This window comes from Ambystoma mexicanum, chromosome 3p, assembly GCF_040938575.1.
Source record: "Ambystoma mexicanum isolate Mex_15411 chromosome 3p, UKY_AmexF1_1, whole genome shotgun sequence".
NCBI lineage: Eukaryota > Metazoa > Chordata > Amphibia > Caudata > Ambystomatidae > Ambystoma > Ambystoma mexicanum.
This window is the reverse complement of record NC_090925.1, coordinates 473,959,970-473,983,743: the sequence shown is the minus strand read 5'-3', so window position 1 is coordinate 473,983,743 and position 23,774 is coordinate 473,959,970.

The following is a 23,774-nucleotide window of genomic DNA, read 5'->3' as shown; positions in this document are numbered from 1 at the left end:
ATGTTCGCAAATAAACAAAATGGGGGTGTTCTAAGGACGCTGTCCGTGATGTTCGTTGTCAAGTTGAAAGTGTTCTAAGAACTCTCGCGGTGTTCTGAAATGTTCATAAATAAACAAAATGGGGTGTTCTGAGGACGCTGTCTGTATTGTTCGTTGACAAGTTGAATGTGTTCTAAGAACACTCGCGGTGTCCTGAAATGTTCGCAAATACACAAAATGGGGGTTTTCTGAAGACACTGTCCGTATTGTTCGTTGTCAAGTTGAAAGTGTTCTAAGAACTCTCGCGGTGTCCTGAAATGTTCATAAATAAACAAAATGGGGGTGTTTGAGCACGCTGTCCGTATTGTTCGTTGTCAAGTTGAATGTGTTCTAAGAACACTCCCGGTGTCCGGAAATGTTCGTAAATAAACAAAATGGGGGTGTTCTGAGGACGCTGTCCGTATTGTTTGTTGTCAAGTTGAAAGTGTTCTAAGAACTCTCGCGGTGTCCTGAAATGTTCGTAAATAAACAAAATGGGGGTGTTCTGAGGATGCTGTCCGTATTATGTTCGTAAATAAACAAAATGGGGGTGTCCTGAGGACGCTGTCCGTATTGTTCGTTGTCAAGTTGAAAGTGTTCTAAGAACTCTTGCGTTGTCCTGAAATGTTCGTAGGGGGTGTCCTGAAGACGCTGTCTGTATTGTTCGATGGCAAGTTGAATGTGTTCTAAGAACACTCGCGGTGTCCTGAAATGTTCGTAAATAAACAAAATGTGGGTGTTCTGAGGACGCTGTCCGTATTGTTCGATGGCAAGTTGAAAGTGTTCTAAGAACTCTCGCGTTGTCCTGAAATGTTCGTAGGGGGTGTCCTGAAGACGTTGTCCGTATTGTTCTCTGGCAAGTTGAATGTGTTCTAAGAACACTCGCGGTGTCCTGAAATGTTCGCAAATAAACAAAATGGGGGTGTTCTAAGGACGCTGTCCGTGATGTTCGTTGTCAAGTTGAAAGTGTTCTAAGAACTCTCGCGGTGTCCTGAAATGTTCATAAATAAACAAAATGGGGTGTTCTGAGGACGCTGTCTGTATTGTTCGTTGACAAGTTGAATGTGTTCTAAGAACTCTCGCAGTGTCCTGAAATGTTCGTAAATAAAGAAAATGGGGGTGTTCTGTGTTCTAAGTACAGTCGCGGTGTCCTGAAATGTTCGCAAATACACAAAATGGGGGTGTTCTGAAGACACTGTCCGTATTGTTCGTTGTCAAGTTGAAAGTGTTCTAAGAACTCTCGCGGTGTCCTGAAATGTTCATAAATAAACAAAATGGGGGTGTTTGAGCACGCTGTCTGTATTGTTCGTTGTCAAGTTGAATGTGTTCTAAGAACACTCCCGGTGTCCGGAAATGTTCGTAAATAAACAAAATGGGGGTGTTCTGAGGACGCTGTCCGTATTGTTTGTTGTCAAGTTGAAAGTGTTCTAAGAACTCTCGCGGTGTCCTGAAATGTTCGTAAATAAAGAAAATGAGGGTGTTCTGAGGACGCTGTCCGTATTGTTCGTTGTCAAGTTGAAAGTGTTCTAAGAACTCTCACGTTGTCCTGAAATGTTCGTAGGGGGTGTTCTGAAGACGCTGTCCATATTGTTTGCTGGCAAGTTGAATGTGTTCTAAGAACACTCGCGGTGTCCTGAAATGTTCGCAAATAAACAAAATGTGGGTGTTCTGAGGACGCTGCCCGTATTGTTCGTTGTCAAGTTGAAAGTGTTCTTAGAACTCTTGTGTTGTCCTGAAATGTTTGTAGGGGGTGTCCTGAAGATGCTGTCCGTATTGTTCGCTGGCAAGTTGAAAGTGTTCTAAGAACACTCATAATGTCTGCGGACATTAAAAGTTTCCATAGGCCATAGTTGATATATTTGACTCTATGGGTGTGATATGCTGTGGTGGTTTTGGCCAGGGCATAGAGTGTTGAGTGCATGGCCATGTGGCCATGCACCCAACACCTAAGCCCTGGCCAAAACCACCGCAGCATATCACACTTATAGTTGCTTATAACTTTGGGTCAAAAACAAATTTATAAGGAACAAAGTTATAAGATACTATGGGTGTGATATGCTGCGATGGTTGTGGCCAGGGCATAGAGTGTATAATGTACTTGCTGTTTGGTTTAGCAACTGCAGTACATGTATTTCTTGTTAATTTCTGTGATAAAAGAAAATAGCATGTTAGTATTTTGTAATAAATTGTATAATCAACATTTTTTTTGACCCTCATATTTAGTAGATTACAAACCAGAGTACTGTGCAATTTGCTCAGGTTCTGTATTTGTTGCTAAAATCATTGGGTCTGTGGGAGAAAAAAAATCCATGTTGGATTAAAAAAAAAAACTTTTTCTGTTATGCTACAGTTTATTTATTTGTTTGTTTTCAGTGTTCACTTGTTTCTGGCTAATGCTTTATACATTGGCTTGTTGCATTTTTTTGGAGCAGTAACATATTATTTATTTGTTTGGATATTGTAAAATTTTGGAGCAGTTAGATACCAGTAGGCGTATTCTAACTGTCTATTTTTTTTAATATATTTTAGTGGTATTGATTTATCTGTTTGGATATTGTTACATTTTTGGACAGTTATATACCAATTGGCGTATTCTAACTGTCTATTTCTTTATATATTTTAGTGGTATTCATTTATCTGATTAGTTGTTGTCAAATCTTTGGGCAGTTAGATAGCTTTTGGAATATTCTAATAGTTTATATTTGTTTACTACAAGTTTACTTAGAGTTTAAGTACAGTTTAGTTATCACATTTTGGTTTTAAGAACATTAAATAAGCGTTTGTAAGATTTGCTGGTAATCTCTGCTTTAGAGTAATGGTACTATCATTACATTCAAACCATCCACATTTTTTTTATATATGCAGTGTAGTGCCCATTGGTTGTGGCTCCTGCGTGATAGATTATACGTATTGTTGTGAAGGTTTTCTTACCAAGTGATATTTGACCATGTGTGAATCCAGTCAGCTTGCAGTTGTTTATGGTACCATCTGCATTGTAACGTAGAAGCATTAGTATTACGTATTTACTATATGTTTGTATTACTAACGTGGAGCGATTATCTGAATTGCAGGTAGAACATAATCTACCATGGTTTGCATTTTGTACAAGTTGCTGAAATGGAATGGATTCACAATTAGGTATTGATATATATACGAAGCGTTCATTGGGGATTTGTTCTTGTGTCACATTGTTGCAGAGAGTGCATGTATGTTTCCACAAGTATGAAATCTGGAAGATTTCATTTATAGGTATGTTTTTGTTTTCCAGTACTTGTAGTAAGTACATTAGAAATTCTTGTGGATCTTCCTGTGAGTTTATAGTGAATTTCACCATTCCAGCACAGTAGTCCAATTGTTGTCTTGTTCCATAAACACTATATGTGTTGTCAGGATTGTTTGTTGCGTTTCTATGAAGTACTAACATTTGCAAATACAATGAGTGTGTACTGTGTAAGTAAATGTTGTCAACAATTGGTGGTAATTGAAATAGAATATTCATTGCTACATTTGCATAGCAACTTACACCAACTATATTTGAGAGTTTAAATGGACCAGGTAGTTCTGTATCTGACTGCTTTTTTTGGAGTTTGTCTTCCTTCTTTGAAGAAGTACCTGGTTTACTTTCCCTAATTGATTCTTTTTTGATTGTGGTACTTGATGAAGTATTAGTTTCTTTTACTCTCTTTGGAGAATTTGCAGTGACATCCTGTTGCATTTCCGTTTGATTTATTTTTCTTTTATAACGTTTTACTTTTTGTGGAACAGAATATGTGTTTAGATGGGGGGTGTATAGTGAGCGAAGTCTATTGTATTCTAAAATGTAAGGAATATCAGCGTTTACTTTACTTGCATCAAAGTTGATTAGAAATAGACCGTCAAGTGTACGTAAGCGTGATAGTGGTACATAGCTCATGCCTTCTTTAAAGACTGTGTTGCCAATATCTATCATTGCTTTGTGTAGGGTAAGACCTTGTGATTTATGAATCGTGATTGTGTATGCAAGAGTTAGAGAAAATTGTTCTCTGCGTACATACATGTCTTTGAAGAGAAGGAATCGAGCTGTTCAGCGTCCTATCCTTTTTACTTCTGAAAGTTTGTCAAAGAGAATATTGACAAACTGAATGTTGTTGTCACGTGGGTATGTTTGAAAGCCAACAACTGTACCCAGTGCTCCATTAACTAGTCCTTGGTCCAAGTGAAGGTTACGTTTAAGCATTACTCTGCAATTTAAGGATAATTTAAAATCTTTTCTAAGCCTGCTGTGTTTGAGATTGATTTTTCTAAACTATTTAGTCGTGTTGTGGCTTGGTCACACATGGGTAGTGTCATACCATGTACATCTAGTTTATCGGTGGCGCTAATTTCCATTATTAGTTGCATTTCTTTACTTAACATTATTTCATTGAATTTGAAACAGCTTGCAAGAGTTGTCATTAAGGCCATACAATTGACATTTTTGTGGGCTAATTGTTCCATAACATCTGTAGCACATTCATTATCGCCATAAAGTGCATGAATGTGCCGGGTTTTCAATATTGCTTCTGCTTCTTTAGAAAGTATACCAACTCTGATACTTTTTAAGATGTTGGCATAAGTGAGATCTGCAGATTGCCGCATGTTTTCTGTTAATTCTCTGTATTGGATATGTTGCCAAAGGTTGACATTTCCAATGCTGCCGACAGTTTTACGGCAGAGTTTGTGTCCTAATGTTTTAAAAATAGGCTCACTTTTTACTTGTGTCAATTGAAGAAGATCTCCGAAAACAATAATGTGTTTTCCTTCAAAGAGCTCTTCATAGTTTGTTTTGAGTACTTCTTGTAATCTGAGGTGAATCAAAGCCAACATTAGGTTGGAGACCATGCTCACTTCAACTATTAGTACCATTTTCATTTGTTTCAATACTCTGCGTAGTTCCATTGCAGCTTCTGCAGAAAGTTTGTGATTGTCTAATTTGTTTTGGTGTTCTACTGGCAATAGTAGTAATCGGTGTAACGTGACACCACCTATGTTGTAGGCAGCTAAACCAGTGGGGGCAGTGACAACAGCTGACAGTTTGTTTTTTGTCAATTGTTGAAGGAACTTACTGATGATTTTGATTAGGAATGTTTTGCCAGAACCAGCTTCACCACTGACGTACAGTAGTATAGGTTTATAATTATGGCAGGAACATTCTTTATTTTCATGTTGTACACCATGTGCAATTTGTTTTGTTACTTCTTGAAAAATGCTACCTTGCTCATTGTTTAGATTTGATTGTAGTATAGTTAAGTCTTCTTTATCTTCATACTGACACTTAGGGGCCAATTCATAGAATTCGGCGCACAAGTGGCGCACGCGGCTGGCGCACAGTGTGCGCGTGCGGTAGTCTGCGCCAGCCGCGTGCGCCGAAACACATTTCCGCGCACAGCGTATTCATGGATTCCAGCCACCAAAACCAGCCGTGGCGCACAGTGGCGCAGCGACCTTGCAGCAGCGCCAGTTACGCCCCCAAGAACGCCTTCCGCGCAGGGAAAAGCCATCAAAATCCCCAATCCAGCGCAAAGGGCTGCGCTAACCCTGTACCAGCACGGCAAGCGGGCTACGTGTATTACAGGGGTTCACGTGAAGTTTCACACGCGATTTCAGCAGGGTACATGTATTTCAGGGGTGCGCGGGAAGTTCCACACGCGAATAGCCTGGGCGCGTGTATTTCAGGGGTGCGCGGGAAGTTCCACACGCGAATAGCCTGGGCGCGTGTATTTCAGGGGTGCGCGGGAATTTCCACATGCGAATAGCCTGGGCGCGTGTATTCCAGGGGTTCGCGGGAAGTTTCACACGCGATTTCAGCAGGGTACGTGTATTTCAGGGGTACGCGGGAAGTTCCACACGCGAATAGCCTGGGCGCGTGTATTTCAGGGGTGCGCGGGAAGTTCCACACGCGAATAGCCTGGGCGCGTGTATTTCAGGGGTGCGCGGGAAGTTCCACACGCGAATAGCCTGGGCGCGTGTATTTCAGGGGTTCGCAGGAAGTTTCACACGCGATTTCAGCAGGGTACGTGTATTTCAGGGGTGCGCGGGAAGTTCCACACGCGAATAGCCTGGGCGCGTGTATTTCAGGGGTGCGCGGGAAGTTCCACACGCGAATAGCCTGGGCGCGTGTATTTCAGGGGTGCGCGGGAAGTTCCACACGCGAATAGCCTGGGCGCGTGTATTTCAGGGGTGCGCGGGAAGTTCCACACGCGAATAGCCTGGGCGCGTGTATTTCAGGGGTGCGCGGGAAGTTCCACACGCGAATAGCCTGGGCGCGTGTATTTCAGGGGTGCGCGGGAAGTTCCACACGCGAATAGCCTGGGCGCGTGTATTTCAGGGGTGCGCGGGAAGTTCCACACGCGAATAGCCTGGGCGCGTGTATTTCAGGGGTGCGCGGGAAGTTCCACACGCGAATAGCCTGGGCGCGTGTATTACAGGGGTGCGCGGGAAGTTCCACACGCGAATAGCCTGGGCGCGTGTATTTCAGGGGTGCGCGGGAAGTTTTACACGCGATTTCAGCAGGGTACGTGTATTTCAGGGGTGCCGGGGAGTCCTACATGTGATTTGACAGTGTGGGTCCTCCCAGGTGTTCCCTGTACACCCTCCACGGCCCCTGCAGGCAGCCCACACCACAGGGGACTACCCTGCATCCCTGGTCATGTCCCGCAGGCAGCCCACCCAACATGGGCATGCCCCCCAGCAAAGGCACATGTCTCCTTGAACTAATGAACACCAACTCATGTCCCCCACCACCCCCACCCCCCAGCACTGTGGGGCACCTGCCAGCAGGCCCCCACCCATGTCCAACTCATGTCCCCCACCACCCCCACCCCCCAGCACTGTGGGGCACCTGCCAGCAGGCCCCCACCCATGTCCAACTCATGTCCCCCACCCCCCCCACCCCCCAGCACTGTGGGGCACCTGCCACCAGGCCCCCACCCATGTCCAACTCATGTCCCCCACCACCCCCACCCCCCAGCACTGTGGGGCACCTGCCACCAGGCCCCCACCCATGTCCAACTCATGTCCCCCACCCCCCCACCCCCCAGCACTGTGGGGCACCTGCCACCAGGCCCCCACCCATGTCCAACTCATGTCCCTCACCACCCCCACCCCCCAGCAGTGCAGGGGCACCCACCACCAGGCCCCCACCCATGTCTCCCACCACCCCCACCCCCCCAGTCACCAGGGGCAGCCTTCACCAGGCCCCCACCCATGTCTCCCACCACCCCCACCCCCCCCCAGTCACCATGGCCAGCCTCCACCAGGTCCTCACAATCCCCAACACACATGCACGTCAGCGTGTAATACGAGGAAAGGGCCATGCGCGTAGTGGAAACTGCACGTCCGCGTGTAATACGAGGAAAGGGCCTATGCGCGTAAGTGACGTGACGCACGCAGGTGTTACCCTCATTGCACGTGATGACAGAACACACGTGGATTTCCACCAATCGCGTGTGAAAGTTCCCGGCACCCCGGAACACACGTACCCAGGCCACTTGCGTGTACGCACACTCCCCTCCAATCACACGCGATGACACTCGGACCGTATCCGAACACGGGAAACACGCGCACGGCAAAAGACGTGCACAGGCGTCAACGCGTCTGCCACACGAAGGCAGGCGGAAGCGTCCCCGCGCACAGCATAAAAGTGCGCGCAAACAACAAACGCGTATATACAGCTACGATGAATGCCCCATTTGTCGCTGCACTGATCGTGGGACACCGCAGGAGGAGGAGAATAGCCAGGGCACGCATTTTCGCAACACGGACAAGCCTTTTTGGGATGCCTGATGACCAGGTCTATGGCAGGTATAGGTTTCCACCCCATATCATCCTAGACCTGGTCAGGGAGTGGGAAGATGACCTCACATCCCCCACCCTTTGCTCCCAAGCATTGAGCCCCTTGGAGAAGGTGCTCAATGTCCTGCATTTTCTGGCCACTGGGTCATTTCAGCGGACCACTGCCATAGTGGGGGGGGTCTCACAGGCCACGCAGTCACGCTGCCTACACCAGGTACTGGCAATCATGACAGCGCGCCCCTCAGTCCGCAGGCACATATACATGCCCAGAACACCCGCAGAAAGGCAGGCCGTTGTCCCTGATTTTTTCAGGGTGGCACACTTCCCCAAAGTGCTCGGTGCCATAGATTGCACCCATGTGGCCCTACGTCCACCTAGGGCCATTGAGCACATCTACCGAAACCGCAAGCACTGGCATTCCATCAATGTACAGGTGGTATGTGATGCAAAGGGAATCATCACCTCTGTCTATGCAAACTACCCTGGCTCCACCCATGACAGTTTCATATACAGAATGTCCGCCCTGAGCCGGGCCCTGGAAGCTGGGCAGCATGGCGACACATGGCTCCTAGGTCAGTACAAATGCCCTTGCACATGCATGCAAGTCACACACAGACAAATATCCAAACCCTAATTATCTCAACTATTATCATCTCCCCAGGGGACAGTGCCTACCCTCTGAGCAACCACATGATGACGCCAATCCGGAACCCCACCACACCACCCCAGGTAAGATACAACGCCGCCCATATTGCAACCAGGGGCATAGTGGAGCGCACATTCGGAGTGCTCAAGTCACGTTTCCGCTCCCTTGACCGCTCTGGCGGGCAACTACTCTATGCACCACCAGTAGTGTGCAGGATCATTGTGGCAGCATGTGTCCTGCACAATGTTGCAACACGGCAGGGCGTCCCGGTGGACATGGTGGTGCCCCCACATCCCCAACCACAGGCGCTGCCCATGGGAGGGGACAGGGCACGTGGCGAGGAAGCCCGGACCCAGCTTGTGGCCACATTTTTCACCTAAACTCCCACCCCTGCGGAGTGCACACAGGCCTGGCACATACCAGGTGACAATCGATGATGACAAAGAGACAGTCAACTGTCACAACCTTACCACCCTGAGATAGTTGCCATGGAAGTGCCACATCGTCTGCATCCCTAGCTACTTAAACACAAGCTATCCTGTGTGACCAAAAGGCACACATATGACATATGACATGATATGGGCCATACACAAGTATTCCAAGGCGCAATGAGGCAGGGAGGGGGGAACAAGGGAACACAGAGAACGGTACTACTAGGCCAGGTGTCATTGGGATCGTGCAAGTGCAGGGGTAGGGGGAATGGGAAAAGTGCAAGGGGAAGGGTGGGGGGGAGTCCAGTACAGGGGAAGTAGCCCGAAAAAATAATACATAGGTCACCTGGTGGCAACTACAAAGGTGAGTGCAGTCAAGTGCTGGGAAGGGAGGGCTGTAGGGATAGAGAGACAGTACTGCAGTGCAGGGGTTGCCAGGGAGGCAGTGCAAGTGGAGAGTGGCTGGGCCAGGGACCAAGGTCGGTGAGAGTGGCCCAGTTGCAGCTCCTGTGCAGTTCCAGTGGAGAATTCTGCAAGGGAGAGGCAGAGAGTAAGCAGAAGCAAAGAGGAAGGACATGAGGTGCTTCCAGAACTGGAGATGATTCCCCTCAAGTTCAAGCCAGGCCGGAAGTCTGTTCCAGGGGGAGGGCCCTGCTGCGGAGAGAAATCTACCCCCAGCTAGTTGCTCTGAGAAGCGGATGACACGGACATGCAAGGTGTGCATCACACACACCTGCACACCAGGCCATGGCCATCACTGTCATGTCACACAAACCCTCCCAAACATCAACATGTCATGGCACGCAATACCCATACACCAATGCAGTAACGATAAGGTACACATTGCCATGTCCTAAATGCACAGTGGCATCGGACACTGCTGCCTGACCCGGAATCAGATGAAATGACAGACCAACAACCTCCCACCCAAAATAAGTCATTTCAAAATGCATTACAACAGTCGTAGACGTAATATCACAATGAATGCCTGTCTACATGCACATCATGCATTGCAAAATCAACACTGCAGCTCATGTGTGCAGTGTCCTACTCCTGCATCACACTGCTCAGCGCACAGCACAGTGAACAGCCATTGTGTGTGATGCACACCCTGAGCATCAAATCTAAGTGACAGACCACGTCAAACATCAAATCAGGCATGTACTGGATCCATGATCGGTCACAGAACATGTGCTGCCGGGACACAGTGTGCACCAGAAGGCAAACAGTGTACATGTGTATATGCAAGGGTGGGAGTACATGTAGTGCATCAGAGTGCAAGTGTGTGGTTCTGCAAGGACATGCACTCCACATATGCATGTGCACTCAAGTGACCATCAGTGTTCCCTACACATCACATGTGAACATCCACCATGTGTACACCCCAGCATGTCAAACCTCAACTATCCCCTCGCACCTGAAAGGAAAACACAACACATGAACAGGCATTGATCAGCAGAACACAACATGTACATGGGATACCACCATTACTATGTCAGAGTTCCCATCACACTGCAGGGCAAGGCAACAATCAACAACAACCCCCCCCTCCCTCACAAATGACCATGACCCACTGAACAACTGCACCTGGGTCATGGAGCCCCCAAACCTCAATTCCACCTGGCCACAGGATCACCTTTACCCTTCGTCATCATCTCCCACCTTGTGTGTAAAAAGATGCCTGAACCCCCTGAATACACACTCATTTCCGAAACACAAAATCCAAGGCATAAAAACGAACCCAAACACCCTCCAGTAGATGACTTGACGTAGCAGTACCTCACAAAGGCCAAGTACTACCACAATGATGCAACAACCAAGGTAGCACAGCAAAACAATGTCACGACAGGATGTGAGACATGTGTGGTACATGACATCGGATGATGCACCATGAATGGATGTGTACTGTCACAGGTCCCCTGTACAGGCGCGGGAGTGCCACGAAACAACCACCCCCACCATGTCCCGGGTGCCTGCAAGGTCAAACTCACACAGGCCCCTGAGACCCTGGTGGGGAAGGAGGTTCAGGGATATGCAGTCGGGACAGGTGTTGACACACTGGATGACTGGAATGAGCGGCAGGAGAGGGGAGGTGGAATGACACATGAAACTAGGGAATGCACGAAAATGTACAACCTGCATGAACACATACACAATCCAAACAGACTTGGACATCATTGTCATGGCCTTCTGTAGTCCAGGCTCAGGAGTGGTACGAACCCACCACCCCCTCTAGGGTTTTGGCGCCTGCAAGTTCGGGGCTTACACAGGCATCCGCAACCCCAGTGGGGAAAGAGGGTCAGGGAACGTTGCTTGGATAGGCACGGGAAGCAGGAACACCGGGTAGAGGGTACAGGTTTCAAAATTGCATAGGATCACGGGTGATTAGGGAGAAAATAACATACCAAATAGAACCACACATACATCCATGCATCAGTACACTCCCCAGCAAGCCTATGCAGAGCAGTTTGTAAGAAAAACAACAAGACACTTAGCTCTGGTTTTGAGTGCTGGCCTCCTGCCTGCGCACTCTCAGGTCCGGTTACAGGAGCACTGCAATGCTGCAAAGAGAGACACAGTCAACAACCTGTACGTGCCAATTGCACATAAACACAACACCAAACATGCCCCATAGCAACAGACTACTCTACAAACAGACAATCTGTGGTTGATGCTTCGTACCCATATATAACATCACCCCTGTGACGGGTCATACACAGTCAATGCAGTAAGGCAGCCGCTGCTGGGTGCGTGGAAAATGGAACACCAATGTGTCACAATTCACACAACATGCAATGTTCCCTGGGTAAGCAGACAGACCCATATTGCAAGCCATGACTACAGAGCAAGTTGTGTACCACCATGACCGAAACAAAGTTGGCAGTGCATTTATCATGAAGTACGTGGAAAAGACATGCACTGCACCCGAGTATGTCCCTTGCTGCATGTCCCTGTGAGCTGCCCCTTTCCATGTCTCGGAAGGCTACATGGTTGATACAAGTGGCTCAATGGACCTTGGTGTACCGGAGGGTATGTGCCACTGCCCCTGCATGTGTCCCAGACAACCCTACTATCAGCAGCCATCAGTCCACAAACACATCTGAGCTGCATTGTGTGCTTCAACACCAATATTTGTCTAAGCTCAACCTCAGTGCTGTGACTAAGCCTGCATGTGCAACTCGCCTGGTGCAAGCTTTGCTGTGTCGTGGCCCCCCTGTGATGCTCACCTTGCCTGGAGTTCCTTGGAACATGTCAGCAGTACTAGGATGTGGGTCTGCAATCACTGTGCCTCTGCTCCTGCACACATGTGCATGTGGGCACCAACAAACGGGTCCAGAATTCCGTCGTCCAATGGGACATGTCTGCTGGCAAAGGTGGTCTGGAGGCTCATCCCCCTGCAGAAAGGGCATGTAACACATGATTAATGCTTCAAAGTAATCTGTGTGTGTCTCATCAGGCATCTCATTACTTGACCATGTCAGAGAGTCACATCACAAATCACACCATCAGTCCGTCTTTCACCTACAAAGTGTGGAACACTATCTACAGCATGAATAGCAACACGCACATGTACAGGAAAGAAATGAAACATACTACACAATGCATAGCAATCAATGTCCACATTAATCATGATACACCCCATCTAGCAAAAGCTGAACAGTGGACAATAACACCTAAATCATCCCCACTAGGGGTGTCAACACAAGTCACACAGCACCAGACATGCCACAGATATGACAGTCCAATGCCCTTGTGTAAAATGCTGTAACACCGAACCATCCTTGCGAGCCCATGGATAAGGGAGGCAGGAGTGGCATATGTGAGTCAAGGAACCCAAGCAGCAAACACATACACAAGACAACCATGAAGGGCCCAGCTGGAACAGACAGTGGATGCCTTCAAAAGCCACAAAGCACCGCACCGTCACATGAAAGCACAATAGACTAGCAATTTTAAACTAACTCAACTATTAACTAATTACACTAACTATGGAAAACCTACATTACCTATTTAAACTAACTATCAAACAGAAACTTAACTAACTAAACTAGAAGAAAAATCAAAAATGGCCACATACGATCCGGGGGGGAGGGGAGGCACCCAGGAGGGGGGAGGTACAGGGTGCTGCTCAAAATCCACATGCGATGATGCTGAGCCAAAAAAAAATACCTCCATGGGCTCAACGCCTGCACAGCACGACCTATGTGGGAGATAGATGGTCGTCCGAGTCTGGCTCATCCTGGAAAGGAGGACGTGGCACAGTAGCCTGGCCACGCCTAGCCGCAGCTTGCCCCTCGTCGGCAGCAAGTCTGCCGGACGGGTGAGCCTGGTTCTGTGTGGCGATGTGACGTAGGTCTGCATGCAGAACCTCCCGTGATACACGTGCTTCCTCTTGCAAGGTAGCACGTGTAACACGGAGTTCCTCCTGCAAGGCCTGGCTTGACAACCGCTGCACCTCCCGGCAAGCCTGTAGCTCAGCCGAGATGGTACACTCAAGCTGTGCAAACCGCTCCTCTGCCCGCTGCCTTTGGGACATCATAAGGACACCCAGAGTGGATCTGAGGGAAGCATACTCCTCCCTCAAGGCATCCATGTGCGCCTCTGCGTGAGCAGCAATTGCTTGACGCAGAGACGACATTTCAGCCTGGCGTGCCCTGTCTGAGGCCGCCATGCCCAGCCTGAGCGAGCGGGCCGTGGACCGTGCCGCCTGCTGCTGGAGAAGCACCTGCCTAGCAGGGGGGAGCACAGATCGGGCCACACGCTCCATGCTCTCAGCGATGTTCTCCATTGCTGCCCCCTGCCGTTCGGAATTGGCAGTCATGTCTTGCTCCCACTCAGTATACAGCGGTTGCGCGCGGCGACCGCGTTGCCGGGCTTGACCCCTGCGGGACCCAAGGACCGGGGGTCCTCGCTGTGTTGGCACCGCCTGCGGCTGCACGACTACATGCCCCCGTCGACGTGATGTCCCAGGCACATCAGTGACTGGTGTGGAGGGTGACCCTGCGTCCCGATCCACCACGGGCGGAGGAACCAAGACTGTCTGATCCCTCAGTGCAGGTGTCGCAGACAGAGGAGTGTCCACATCAGAATCACTCACCCCTGACACATGGACTTGATGGTCATCCAACTCAACATGGACGTCAGAGTCGTCATCAAGGCTGGACTCATAGGCAGCCAGAGACAAGATGGACTGCAGCACTTGGGGGTTTTCGTGGCCTACCACCCCACGACCCACACTAGTGCCGGGTTGATGTGGCGTTACCAACCCTGTGTCTGGCATGACAACACCATCCTCTGCCTCCATTGCGTCATCACCTGAAAAATAGAGGGGAAAAGGTCAATACACATGTCAGAAGCACACGACACACACACACACCGACAGCAAAGGCATCAGGCAGACATGTGACACACAACATATGACCTGGCATGCATGCTGGGTCTACTTTGAATAGCTTCTGTGATCAGACCTGTTGAAAGGTGGCAGTTTCCATGGAAGTGGGTCTATGCAGTGCAGAAAATGTGTACGCCACTCACTACCTACATGTACAAACACTACATGGTGTGTGCCAGGAAATGTGAAGGCAGTGCAATGTCAAAATCAGACATCACGTGCATTGTGCATTCAATGTGTACTATGTCCAGTAGCCAAGCACCCCTCCACCCCAGTACCAAAGCAGGGATGCCTATCATGGTATCAAAAGGCTGACCATACACCTGTGTATTGACAGGCAGTGTTGACTGGCATCAACAGCTTCATGTGATTCAAATGACAACACTGCAAATGATGCTGGGACAGTGGGCAGGACACATGATGGAAACTCCGGAGGCCGCCCACGTGTGAAGAAGACACAACAAGAGTTGGACAGAGTCATTGGCCATTGAACAGGCTGAGGCCTGTGAGCCACACAGATTGTCAGAGCCTAAACATGTGTGCAACGCAAGACTGAGGCACAGTTGACATGGGAAGGCTGATGAGATGGCAGGCAATGTATGGAACCAAGGACTGATATTACAGTGATCATCCAGTCAAGGACACATAGGGGCATGCGTGCAATGCACATGGAGCATGAATGGGCACTCATGTCCCTGCGGGACATCTGACCCATGCACAGTACAAGTGAGATACCCTGCATCGAGTACTAAGGCTGTACGACATGGCATATGTCTGGCAGATTCTACGCTGGAAGTTAGCATCTACACAGGACACATGGACAAGAAACTACACATTGGCAAGATTGGATCAGACCAGTGCAAAGGTGGAACTGGGGTGCAGAGTGGCGGAGGAGGGGCAAGGGAGCATGCCTACATGGAGTCCCGCATGCAGGCAGAGGTGACATGCATGACGTTAGCATTGCATTAATTACACATCAGAACCATGTACACGTCACATGTAGCAGCAATCATGCACAACACATCCCACAAGTGAACCACACACGTCCTCAACAAACACGCATCAACACTCACTGGACTGGGCATCGAAGTCCAGCTTCTCTCCCACTCCTTCGACCAATTCAGGTGGTATGAACTCCGTAACGAGAGCCTCATGCGGAGTGAGTTCTTCCTCCTCTGGTGCAGGCCCACCGCCAGTCACCAGAGTCAAGTTGTAATTTGAGGCACGCTTGGCCTTAGTGCTGCGCTTGATGTCATTCCAACGCTTTTTGCACTCCTGCGCCGTGCGCACCTCATGGCCGAATGAACTGACATGTTCCGCAACATGCTTCCAGTGGGTGTCACGTTGGGCAGCCGTGGTCTGACTATTGGCACCCACTAGCATGTCACGGCTGTGTCCCCGCACGTAGTCCACGAGGAAGTCCAGTTCCTGCTTACAGAAAGGCTTCTTCCTCGACGTGCAGGAGGTCGTGGCTGTGTGTGGGGTCACAGCCTGTGCTGCAGGTGCAACCTTCCTCCTCTTGGACTGTGGCGCAGACCCTGGCTGGCTAATGCCGCCCTGACCAGCATGGCCAGTGGGTTCGGTGGATTGAGCCAAGGGAGTGGCAGGTGGAGGGATGACCAGAGGCCTGACTTGTGTCAGTGGCAGCTGGGTGCCCACTAATGGACCCTGCGCAGCAACATCAGCTGTGGCAGGGTGCTTGGCCGCAACGGTCCTGGTTGGCAGGCTCACAACCGGGGTGCTGTTGGGTGCATCTGCCCCTGCACTTGCCAACACCCGGCTGTTCGGGGCAGCAGATGACATGACTGCCCCAGGGACACGTGTCTTGGTCTGAGCAGCCCAGCGTGCCCCTATGGTTTCCCCCCTGGCCTGTTGGAGATCTACCAAGGGCTCTTCAAGTGCCAACGCAGCCTGCGCTGGCAGACCCTGAGCCTGGGTGGCGGTGTCCACAGCTGCACCTGCAGCTACCACCACCCTTGGGCCCGTGGCAGTCGATGGAACGGACTGCCGGGTCATATGGGTGCCAGTGCCAGATGCAGGAGCTGCATCCCCCGGAACCACAGGAGGTGGTGGCATGGCTGCACCGACACATGGCACAACATTGTGCTCAAGTGGCGCAACCCTGCCTCTTCCCCCTCTGTGGCTGCCCTGGACACCCTGGAGTCCCCCTACTCCCTGGTCACCACGGCCACGTCCCCGACCACGCCCGCCACGAGGAGTACGCCCAGCTGAGGCGCCCCTCATCTTTGGTGGCCTCCCAACCATGGCACAGATGTAGTAGTGCTGGCACAGATGGAGTGGTGCCAATGGGAGGTGTACACCACAATTGACCTGGGCAATTGGGGTGAAGGGGGTGGGAAGCAAGATGTTAACAGCCCCCCTGCACCTGCAAGGCTGTATGTGACCCCGGTGATGTGGTGACGGGTCACGCAACGCTCAGGCACCCCAAAACTGCAGTAAAACCGTGCACGCAACCCTGCAGCCTACGTGCGTGGATTGGACCTCCAGCAGTACGCGGTGGCACCCAGTAACACGAATAACGCGTACGCGTGGGACACGCAGGCTACTATGACATCAAAAATGGGTGCGATACACAGGGGCACCCGCAGTGGGAAAAAGAGCGTGTGTGACTCACCGTCTGACTAGCGCGATGCAGAAAAACACGCGTAGCCAATACCCCCGCCAAAAGAAGAGATACGTCCTTGAGAGCTGTGAAGTTGTGATGGCGCGCGAAACAACAGGAAGCAGCAACACACGTCGTCTCCACGAAAGGCACGTACAGCGAACTGCTGGGCCCGCTCACCTTTAACCCGTGCTGAGGGAAACGCACGCGCGCGTCACGTCACTTACGCGCATAGGCTCTTTCCTCGTATTACAAGCGGACGTGCAGTTTCCATGCGCGCTTACGCGCATGGGCTTTCCTCGTATGCGCGCTTACGCGCATGGCCCTTTCCTCGTATTACACGCTGACGTGCATGTGTGTTGGGGATTGTGAGGACCTGGTGGAGGCTGCCCCTGGTGGCTGGGGGTGCAGGGTCACATGCAGTGGGGGGGAGTAGTGCAAGTTGACATGTGGGTTGGCTGGTGGGCATGGGCATGGTGGGTGGGGTGCCTGCATGACATGTGCTGGGTAGGCCCCTGTGGTGTGAGCCACCTGCAGGGGCCGTGGAGGGTGTAGAGGGTACACCTGGGAGGACCCACACGTGCAATTCAAGTGTGCTACTCCCCGCGCACCCCTGTAATACACGTACCCTGTTGATATGCGCACACCTGTAATACACGTACCCTGATGGAATTGCGTGTGTAACTTCCCGCGCACCCCCGAGATACACGTACCCCGCTCAATCGCGTGTGTCACTTCCCGCGCTCCCCAGAAATAAGCGTAGCCCGCTCCCCCAGGCCCGATCGCGTGAGAAAGTTCACGCGCACCCCTGAAATACACGTAGCCCGCTCCCCCAGGCCCGATCGCGTGAGAAAGTTCACGCGAACCCCTGAAATACACGTAGCCCGCTCCCCCAGGCCCGATCGCGTGAAGAAGTTCACGCGCACCCCTGAAATACACGTAGCCCGCTCCCCCAGGCCCGATCGCGTGAGAAAGTTCACGCAAACCCCTGAAATACACGTAGCCCGCTCCCCCAGGCCCGATCGCGTGAGAAAGTTCACGCGAACCCCTGAAATACACGTAGCCCGCTCCCCCAGGCCCGATCGCGTGAGAAAGTTCACGCGAACCCCTGAAATACACGTAGCCCGCTCCCCCAGGCCCGATCGCGTGAGAAAGTTCACGCGAACCCCTGAAATACACGTATCCCGCTCCCCCAGGCCCGATCGCATGAGAAAGTTCACGCGAACCCCTGAAATACACGTAGCCCGCTCCCCCAGGCCCGATCGCGTGAGAAAGTTCACGCGAACCCCTGAAATACACGTAGCCCGCTCCCCCAGGCCCGATCGCGTGAAGAAGTTCACGCGCACCCCTGAAATACACGTAGCCCGCTCCCCCAGGCCCGATCGCGTGAGAAAGTTCACGCGAACCCCTGAAATACACGTAGCCCGCTCCCCCAGGCCCGATCGCGTGAGAAAGTTCACGCGAACCCCTGAAATACACGTAGCCCGCTCCCCCAGGCCCGATCGCGTGAGAAAGTTCACGCGAACCCCTGAAATACACGTAGCCCGCTCCCCCAGGCCCGATCGCGTGAGGAAGTTCACGCGAACCCCTGAAATACACGTAGCCCGCTCCCCCAGGCCCGATCGCGTGAGGAAGTTCACGCGAACCCCTGAAATACACGTAGCCCGCTCCCCCAGGCCCGATCGCGTGAGGAAGTTCACGCGAACCCCTGAAATACACGTATCCCGCTCAATCGCGTGTGTAACTTCCCGCGCAACCCCGAAATACACGTGCCCCGCTCGCACAATTGCTGTATGTGGCCACTTTTGTAATGCGCAGGGACGCTACCGCCTGCCTTCGTGTGGCGGACGTGTATCGGCTTGTGCGTGTCTTTCACTGTGCGTGGCTTTGCCCTATTCGGTTCCATGAATACGTGTGGTTCGGGTGCGTGTGGGCGTTCCCTCTGCTTCCCTGCAGTACATCCCCAGTTACGCCCTTGTTTTCGCAAGTTGTTCCCCATTCCGCGCGTTACGCCCTGTGTTCCGCCCACTTTCTAGTGTACGCGCACGTCTTTCGGGATGTTGCAGTGACGTGTGCGCCATGCACGGGTTTGGCGCACATCCCGAGGAAGACACGCGCAGGGACTTCCATGTATCGCACGCGTGCGCGTGCGCCTCTTTTTTTCCGCTTGCGCCTGCTTGCGCGTAGATTTTCGGCGCACGTTTGTTCCATGAATCGGCCCCATAGTGTTTTCTACTTCTATCACAGCTATTTCTGCCTCATTTATTAATAGTGGTTCTCCCAGTGGTTCTTGGCTTCCTGTTACAGAAGGTTGACTACTGTCAGGAGTTTCTTTATCTAGTTGGGCCTGGAGTTCTTCTTCGTGTTGCTGTTCATTGTGCAACATTGTTTTGTACTGTGTAAAGTTTACATCAGTTATAGTGCTTTCATTTGCTTTGAAAGCATCTTCATATGATTCATAGTTATCTAGTATTTCTTCTTCTTTTCTCCATGGTTTAAAGCGTTGTAGCAGGGACATGTAATATATTTCTTTATGTTGAGGAGTCTTTAATGTCAAATTGATATGATTAATTAAATTTGGTTTAGTGAGTTTAACTAAGCTGCCTTCACAGTTTGTCACTCTGTATTTACCTTTTTTCATCAGGTTTTATATTATTTTTGTATGTGTAGTTTTGGGCTATGAGGTATGGGCACATGGTTTCCAAAGTATTACTTCTTTTTGGATAGTATGTGTCCAATAAATTGTTTTCTAAAATATCTTGGCTGTTGGGATCACGTTTGGCTATTGTTTCTATATCTTTGTATGATTTTAGAACTCCTTTTCTAGATTTAGCTGGACCAAGACTTAGCCATGCTATATTTTTAGATTTACCATACAATGCAGTACCAGTTAAACGATCATCTGCTTCATATGAACCACATTCTCTACGGGAGACCATTTTTATGCCCAAGCTGTATAATTTCTGAGACACTGTTTTATCTGATGACAGGTCATTCCCGAGGTCTTGGAGCTCTGTCTTTTCTGCTTTGGTTAAGTATGCTGTGACATATCGTGCAACTGCAGTAGAATTGTTTGCAATGTACTGGACATCTATGTTTGCATTCCATAAGTGGGCAATGATTGCATTATAATCATTGATATAGTTTTCTTCTTCTTTTCTTTTTATGTAATATATATTTTTAGGTGACTTACCTTTAAAACTATGTCTAACTGAAGACATGAGGTTGTTCACTTGACCTGTATTTGTAGCTGGTCTAGGGAAACCAAATCGGCATTTGGTGTAGTATTTCCCTTTGTTTTTGTATTTGCGACAACACTATTTTCCACATTTGTGTCTTTGAAATTGTAAAATTTGTGCATGAAGATCACTATTTGTTGCTTCCAATGTGTCCAAGTGACATATTTTTCTATAAACTGTAAAACAGTGGCATCACTGTCTTGACCAAATTTAGGAGCATCTTTAATCCATAAAAGTATTTGGATATGTGGTGCTCCTCTGGCTTGATATTCTTTTCTCCAAAAGAAGTGTTGCACTTCTCCAAGATGAGGAACAGTTTTATTATAAATAAAATGTAGCATAGCAATGAAGCGATGGTGAAAATATCTTGAAACATTAACAGGATCCAAAGAACAAAGTTCTCCAGGTGTTAGTATATCTATGTTTGTTTTGTTTTTGTTTGATATGCGTAGGAAATCATGTAAATCTTCCCACGCATATTCTGCACAACTTAATGTAACAAACCAAGTGGGTGGGCCAAGGTTTCTGATCATACAACGTACATCTCCATGACGTCGAAACCAGTACTCTTTAGTACCACGCATATTTGCTAATAGATTTGTAATATTTGATTGTAAAACCTCATCCTTTTGTTGCACTTTTTGTAATAATTGTGTAGCTGTCATATTTTGAAAGTGTGATCCTGATTTTAATATGTGTGCAACTCCATAACATAAAGTTGCTAGTTCACTTTCAAAGAGTAGGTGGAATATTTATTCCACATTTTGTCTAAATCTGGGATCTTCAGAATACATCCGCAATGAGCGGTATTCTGATGCTGATATTTGAATAGGTCTATCATCGTACCTTCCTCCTTTGCCAGTAGGAAAGAGTAGAGGAAAAGCACGTGCTTCTATACTTTTTTCCCATATGCTGATTGGTGATCCTTTTGTTTGACGCAATTGGTATGTTTCCAGTGCATCTTCTATGGTGTCATTAGAGTGCAAAGGATGAATTGGTCTAAAGTATTTGATATTGTAGCAGGATCTAGGAGCTCAAATTGACCAGTTTCTTGTGTTTCTTGAATTATTTCAGTTGTATCCTTCAAGTTTTCTTCAATATTAATTTCTTTGTAATATTCATTATTCTCTTTAAGATATTGCAAGGCTTGTCTAACTTTATGTAAATCTACAAGCCATATTGTTTTGTCTTTTGTAGGTACTCCATTTACTAAGATAATTAAAGATTGCTGCATTGGATGCTGCACTCCTAGAGAATGCACATTTACTTTTAGATCTAATGGTAAATAAACTACTTTTCCACAAATGCCTTTTACCAATTCAGAGGGAGGTAATATTGTTGTTTTTGGTTGAAGGCGTATTATTGCTTGAAATGCGTGCACTGTTTGAATTATAATGCTCTCATATAAATTAAGTTGTTGTAGGGGTTGTGGTAGTGGGTATAATTCCAAATTATTTGTGATAGCGCGTGAAGGAGTTTGGTTGTTGTCAAGTTTTGTAGTGCATTAAATGCAAAGTATTAAGGGGTCAGTTATTTCCTATTTGTTTTATGCTACAAGGTAGAGAGCTAATTCAAACCATTTAGAATCTTCATTGTCTTCTGTTTTGTATGATTGGTCTACAGTTTTTGTGTTACTTTTATAAAAAGTTCTGCGGCAACATACACACACATGGTTTGGTACTTCAGCTGATGTACTTTTACATTTTATTATTTCTTTTTTGTATGCGTTTAGTAAAAGGTTGCCATGTGTAGAATTGTTGCTAATTTGGTTTAAAGCTTTTTCATTCTGTAAGTGGCTTTCACTTCCAAAATATTTTTTCTGGATATAGTCAATTTCTTCAAGTAGGTCTTTTGCTGTACCATGTAGAAGAATGTTATTTAAATTTGCTAGTGCTAAAGCAGGACTTTTAGCATAGTACAGTTTATAGACTAGATTTCTTATAGTTGAATGATGTGTTGATATCCTTTTGATATCATGGAAGGTGGTTTTACAAGTAGGTCCTGTAATGCAGGCCAATGAATGTCCTTGTAGTCCTGTGAACTTGTGCACTGGACAGGTATCCATATTTTGCAGTAGTTTATTTTTGATTTTGTCTTTGCTTATTTTTTACATATTGATTGAGGAATTGACATAAAGACTTAAAAAATTGTTTGGGAATGTTACACATTGACGTGCATGGCCATTTGTACACTAGATGTTCTGATTCAGTTGAATGGAGGGGTAATTCTAAGTTTTCAGGGCATGTTTTTGTAAGGAGTACTTCTTCTTCCATTATGGTATTATTCACTTTTTCATAACCTCGACCACTGCTATGTATGGCAATTGTATTTGTTTGCTTTTGTTTGTACGCTTCTTCATTAAAGTATGGTTCTGTGCTCGTAGTGTGATTCCATTCGCCTCTGCAGATACTTAAGAAGTTCTTTCTGTTGACATTTCGTTTATTGAGAAGTCTTTTTTGTAATTTAGTTATTAGTTTTGTTAGTGGTTTCATTTTGTTTAACACTAAAATAAATAACTTTCTTTTGAGAAGAATTGCACTGTCTATCAACGCTTCTAAGATTAATTTCCTACGATAGGTTTTAAGCATTGAACCTGATTTCTCTTCTGTTTTTATAAGATTTTGAAGGACTTTGTGACGGTACATTTTGGCTAAAATACTTTTCTTGGTATGCTTACTTTGCACTATATCAAAATTTAAAGAAGCAGTTTTATCTGTAGGGATAGCTGATTTTCTGTTAATTGTTTTTTGGTTTGTTTTACATTTTGATAGAGGAAGCGAAGTTGTTGTACTTGAAACTTCTTGTGTTTCACTAAATGACTGTATTAGCTGTTTTGTTTCAACTTTTTTTACAAATTCTGCTAGGGATGGATGCTTATGTTGGACACTTTTATTTTCATTTGCTCTACTTCTGCGTTGCTTTCTACAGATTTGACTTTTGGTAGGCATTCTTTAGGGTCTGTTGAAAAAAATAAAGAAGGTATGGGTTGGAGTGTTCTGCAATATATGTGTGCTGTGTGCATGAGTGTTTGAGTAAGATGATAAAGATATATGTAATGGTGCGTGATTGTGCATTGGGAACTAATACTAGTAGGGTTGGGTATTCTTGAATTTATGTGCTACAAAACGGCTTCAGATGACAGAAAAAAGTAAGCTAGTGGTGTGGAGAAGTACAAATAGTAAATCTAGTGTATACAATTAAAACAGTTGTTTCTTCTACAATATCAAAATTCTAGCGGTTGAGTTGGGTAATTTGTGTGTCCAAAAATAGGAATTTTTTGGCCATTCTGGCTGTAAATCGGTGTTTAAGACATGGGGATTTTTGGACAGAATGGTGCACAATCTCTATTTTTAGGCACAGAAATAGCATGAATTAACTTTACAGTGTGTTTGAGTAATAATACAAATATTATGGTGATATTCTACTTACTTTTTTCCTAAAATGAACAGCTTACTTTTTAGTTCTTCTTTGTTCTTCAAATTACGTTGCTTCTTTTCAGGAGAATGGTCTTCACTGCAATTGTCAAAGAAACAAATCAGTAATTTTGTTTGTACATAGCACTGTTTTTAATTTAGACATTGATTATTTTTAATTGAAATCCTCAGTGCCTTCC